Source organism: Morone saxatilis, unplaced genomic scaffold (assembly GCF_004916995.1).
Source record: "Morone saxatilis isolate NCDOM2014 unplaced genomic scaffold, NCSU_SB_2.0 Contig23, whole genome shotgun sequence".
Classification (NCBI taxonomy): domain Eukaryota; kingdom Metazoa; phylum Chordata; class Actinopteri; family Moronidae; genus Morone; species Morone saxatilis.
In genome coordinates, this window is record NW_023339796.1 from 19159609 (window position 1) to 19165830 (window position 6222).

General features: G+C 36.0%; 1 pseudogene; it reads right to left on the minus strand.

Moving 5' to 3' along the window:
• The window catches only part of LOC118335197, an 18612-nt pseudogene that overhangs the window by 8594 nt on the left and 3796 nt on the right, over positions 1–6222 (minus strand).

Here is a 6222-nt window from a genome sequence, read left to right on the forward strand (position 1 = left end):
TTGTGACAAGGCTAACTTGGTTCAAGTGATACAAGCAGTGCTCTTGGCCGGTATTCTTGTTGGTTCCCTGATATTTGGACCTTTTGCTGAATCGTAAGTGTATTTGAGATGTATGACAGCAATAACAAAACAAACATCTCTGACTGGTGAAAACAAATTGAGCTCAGGATAAATGAATGTGAATTTTGTGTTAAGAGTGAAATTTTAAATTTGATTGTAATTTTAATTTTAGAGTTGTAATAATTTAACTTCCCCATACCAGATGCCCTGGTGCCGCCTGTGTGCTAAGTGTTACATATTTACTGTACATACATTCATGATTTAGTTGATAACTTAGATGGACTCATTTATTAAGTGGAGCTTATGGTTATAAATATTTCTTTCTTTCTCTTCATTATCATTAAAATAACCAGCAACTTTTTTAATTCAGTGTATTTATCATAACAGAAACTGCTCTTGATTGATACTATCTATCTATACTGCATCATTTTATTTTATTTTTTGTTGCAGGTTTGGTCGCAGACGAGCATCTCAAATTCCAGCAGTTATAATGTTCATATTTACTATAACAACAGCGCTATGCCCCAATGTCTACTTATATTTAGTATCCCAGCTCTTGGTGGGATTTGGAGCTGGAGGATATCGAGTCAACTGTATTATACTGTGTATGTATAATGAGTTTATACATATTTAGGATAAGGAAGTAACTACTGGTTATCGATTAATCTATCTAATTGATTTTTAATTAGGTCCATAGAAAAGTGAAAAATGTCTGTTGCAAGTTGACATCTTAAAATTCAAACTCAGAAGTGTAGGGAATAGATTAAACTGTGTGTGTCTGCTGTAATGTAAGCCGCTATGTTAGCATGTTGTAATCAGCTCACTGCCTGCAGCAGTAACTGAGCATTACAAGCAGACATCATTAACTAGCTAGGTTACATTAGTTTGTGGGGTTACAGAATATGTGGAGGAAAAAACCAAAAACATCCATGAATAGCACATCCACTGAGTGAAAGCCCTGGATGCTATTTAAAAATGCTCTTTACCATTGACAGTATACTTTTGACCATCTCATTTTAAAAACTTTAAAACTTTAAAAACCAAGTCACACTAACATTAGCTTAATTAGCTGGCTAGAAATGAAACACTCTTTCTGAAATAAAAGCTCTTTCATCCTTCTTCTTAAAAAAGACTCAGACTTTTCCATAGTAAATCTGCGTTGTGCCATAGATCTCATCAGATACTTTTGGACTACAAAGGCAGCACAACTGATTAAAGGCATTGTAATATAATGACTAACTGATTGCAATATTATGAGAGAAAATAAGTTATATATTTAGAGTGAGCCATAGAAGTAAAATGTAGATAAACACGTACTGTAATGGTAGTTATTTGTAGTACTTTATGTTCTAAACATTCAGAACCTTAAATCTTTTACAACAGTTGTTTTACATGATTGTCTATTTTAATGCAATGTACAACACATTTAATATTTCTTATTTGCAGCCACTGAATGGATCGGGATGTCCAAACGATCATGGGGAGTATGTGTGACTCAGCTTTTTGGTGCAGTTGGACAGTGCATTCTTGCTGGTGTGATCTATGCCATCAGAGACTGGAGACTGGCTCAACTAATCATAGCTTCTCCACTTGCAGTGGTGGTTATCTACATATGGTGGGCATTAACTCTTTAATGGCCTTTTATTGTTTTATTTGTATACTATAGACTATGTCATCTTTCCTGGTTTCTATCAGGTTTATTCCAGAGTCAGCCAGATGGTTGTTAAGCAGAGGAAGGACAGAAGAGGCTAAACAGCTGATTGCCAAAGTGGCAGCCATCAACAAACGCACTGTTCCAGACTCTCTGTTGGAAAAGGTACTGAAACTTAAAGCTGCCACAGATAGCAAAGTTAGCAGAGGGATAATAGAGGGAATTTAACATTAATTTTAAATTCAATTGAATTGCAATTGAATGTTAAGAGAAAGCTGTATTTTATAGCTACATGCATAATTACATAGAATATTAGTTATTATTTACATAAAATAATAGACACAATATATATTTTTTAATATATTTTATTCCATTCTTTGTTGACAATATGACGTCACCATCGTTTCCATGTTTTTTCCCCCCTGTGCCGTCAAGAAGGTGTTGTCCGTCAGCCTGAATCCATGTGAATGCAGCATCATTTTAAAAGTCCATTACAATCTGTTGTATATGTTACTACAAAGAGCTCTGAGGATCTTTTTGTATGTTTGTATGTTTGTGTGTATGTGTATGTTGTTTGTATTTATTTCACCGCATTATTCTCAAAAAGGCCTTTATTTATTTGTTTCATTGTGTGTTAAATGAGATAAAATGTCTATGCTGGTCAAATAAATCTTAAAAAAACATGTTATAGAACAGCGTTAGAATGGAGTTTTAAAATAATAAACTTATTATTTAATTAGATAAATATTTAATAGATTATTAATTTATTTAGGAAGGAAAGTATACAGGAAATTTCTGTGTTGCATTAAATAATGTTTCTGACACAGATTGCAGTGAAAGACACTGTGAACAAAGGAGGCATAAAAATTATTTTCAGATCCCCTCTACTCACCAGATATTTCTTCATTGTATTACTGGCATGGTAAGTTTAAATGTCCAAAATCTTTAATAAGTTAATGAAAATATGGATGATATATTTGACATGAAATGGTTACAGTTCTGTATTAATACAGTAGTAGTATAACCTATGATTTATAGTAATTTCATAGTTGCAGAAATTCATTGCACTTTATTGCATTTTATTAACTAAAATAGAAAGAATCTCTTTCTGTCAATCAGCTTTCTCAAAAACCATTCATCCCACATCACATTTGATGGGTTTATTGCTGAGGACCCAAAGAAGTGCAGTGTTGAGTGTGAAGTACTGTAGTTTGGATGATTGGTTCTTGAGAAAGCTGAGAAACATATAGCCTTGTAGAGCCAGAGTCCCTGCAGTTGCAGACCCACAGTTTTAGATGTATGCATGCATGAGTTTAAACGACAAGTCAGTGACTGTGATATACCCAGAGCCATGTAGAGAGAGAGAGTTAAGGTTAAACTTCTTTCTCAACAGTGCTGGTTATACCTAATGAGGCGTCAGCTAATTTGAGTTTTATGTTAATGTTTTGATATCCCCAAGGAGTAGTTAACTTAATATCGTTAAGCTAACGCTACCTTTCAGTGAATGTCAGCCTATCCTGGGAACCAACCTGTTATGATTTCAGTCATTTACTGTTACGTCTGGATGAAAAACTTCTTCTTCTTACCTGCACAGTTTAATTGTCTCTGCCTGTAAGCTTATTTGCATACTTAGCTGGTCATTAAATCATTGAACTGTTCCTCTGCCTCGACTATCTGCATTTGGGTCCTACTCCTGCTGCCTCACAGTCACATACCTGACACCAATCACAAACCTGGAACAATTAGGGAACCGTTCAAAAACTGGTGTCATGGACATTATATAATGGATGTTATATTCTTCTTTTTAAGGTTTTCATTGAATCTTTCCTACTACTGCCTGTATTTGAATATGGGAAACTTTGGCTTGAGCATCTTCATGACACAGCTCTTGTTTGGTGCTATTGAAATACCAGCTGTTTTACTTTCCATGTGGTTGTTGGAGGTTTTTGGTAGAAGAATATTATTAATGTCAACACTTCTGACTGGAGGACTCTGTTGCATACTCATCCTAGCTGTTCCCCAAGGTACATCATTGGTTTGGTTAACAAAATTACGATTTCATATTTTTGTCCTGTTTGTTAAGTCTAATCGTTTTGTTCTGTTTTCAGGTTATGCCATTGCTATTTTAACTTTAGTTGTTGCAGCACGTTTTTTCCTGATCTGGGCTGGTTCCATATGTAGTGTCTTTATGCAGGAGTTGTTTCCAACATCGGTTAGGTAGGTGTCTGGTTTATCAGATGCAAAATATTAACCTATTTTTCAGTGTTTGTTTTAACCAGTTCTGAGTTAGCAAATGTGCTTTTTGACCTACGTTGGAAGTGTTAACTGTTGTAATGTCCCCCTTTCAGACAAACAGCCACAGCTTTAGGAGCTATGTCAGGAAGAAGCAGGCGGGATTAGTCGGCTTCCACTGCTCAAATGTTGGCCGTGTACACTTGGGTCATACCCCCACCCAGTCTTCAGCATCCTTACACTGGTCAGTTGGGAGCCTCGGCTTCCTGCTTCCTTGAGACCAGCGAAAAGAACTTCCTGAGTCAGCCGATGAGGCAGAAGCCAACAGGTGACTTTGACAAATATGTTCCATCATTATATGTATCATTAGACATTATCACACTAATATTTGTCACTCATATGTCTTTCAGAAATGTTACAGCCACAAGAAGAGCAAGATTTCCATATCTGGAATCAACCAAGTTGTAGACATGTGTCTGATGGATTTATTCTTTTGAAAAAATGTCTAATTAGTCATCAGGCTCTAGCTATACCATCAGTGTTTCCCAAACCTGGAAAGATGGGAACCCAGCAGTAGGACGCCCAGGAAAAGCCCCCTTTTGCAGGGGAAAAATATGTTTTAGCAACATTGTGTTGTTTGGGCTCTTTTTTTAATCTTGAATTTTTGCCAGCTTTTTGTCCCTTAGAAATAAAAGATATTTGCACCCCAAAGCAACTGAGATGAAACAATCTCAGGGCGTAATTCATCCTTGGGTTTAATTTCTAAACTGCACATAACTGAAGTCCAATACCTGTGACGTATAGTCACCAAGTAGATACTGCCTAGATGTTTAAGGGACCAGTAAGTCAAAAAGCGTTGGAAACCGCCTGACTTGCATCATAGCAGACCCAAAGGGGCAGCGTGCTACAGTAATTTAAGAGCTAACCAAATACATGTTGTTGTACACGGACAAATATATCATATTTTGTGCTTTCATAATTTTATTGCTTAGATAATATTTTTTGACCTGTGATATACTGTGACTATATTGCTGTTCATTCAATGAATCATTTCCTGTTATTAGAGCTGGCAGCACATTCTATTAATTTATAGTTAAATTTTTCATTTGCCTACAACTTTTTGTCCCTAAAAGCAACTTAAAAAAATTAAGAGCAATCCAATTCACAAGGGAGGAAGCGTTACTCGATATATTGAATTTACTTGAACGAAAAATGCCACAGACCAAACTTTTCTCAAATGGTGTTACTGACTTATTAATGGCTTACCAAGCTAACAAGCAAGTGCTAATAATATGTACATTCTCTTGGCTAAATATATACAGAACTGAAACCAACATCGTAGGACTGTTACCTGAAATATCACAATAGAGAATGTAAAAAAAAAGACTGCCAAGACAGCAATCGCAACGTGTATGTGTCTATCAGCTGAGCAGGACTAGCATGTTTCCAACTTTTAAAAACCATAAGTAGATTAAACATTTTAGATTAAATTAGATTTGAGACTTTATGTCATTTCACCAAGAGCTACAAGTACTAACCCGGAAACTAAATGCGTTAAGCATCTAACCAGAAGGTGGCAAAAAAGGCCAGCTAAAATGCAGATAATGTGGGGGCATATGCTACAGAAAATATAAAAATACATTATAAAATATATGACGGAATATACTAGCCAGGATGACACTTAAGATGAAGAAATACAGCAATGCAATTAACTATCTTGCAACTCAACCAGCTCAGGTAACATAAATACAGAAATAGGCCCACCACACTAACAACATGTCATAAAGTGTGTCCACATGCAACGTACCGCATTAGCAAATAGCTTCCATTTACTCTTCACCTTTACTCTACGCTTTTCTGGCAGACATGACCCCTTGCCTGGTAAGATGAACAATTTGAACATAAAACAAAGAAAACCAAGAAACAGCAAAAATATTGTACTCCGACTGCTGGCAACTGCACAGTAAAAATTGTATTATACATTACATTAGCATTATTCTTGTGGCCTTGAGATCTGACTCCATGATAATGCACATTATTGCATTTTGTTTACACTTGAGCTCCACCCCGACAAGGGTGCCAGCAAGGGCTTGCAGGTGCTTGACACAACATAAAAGTGCTTAGCAGAATGACAGGTCTATGTATTTTTTTGAAGCGAGCCTTGAAGAAAGATTTTGGAAAAAAGGCATATTCAAGTGTATTGCATGAATAGCCTTTTCCAACAATTTAACGTACATGCGCAGTAGTAGAAGCCATCCAGCTTTATTTGTCCCATACCG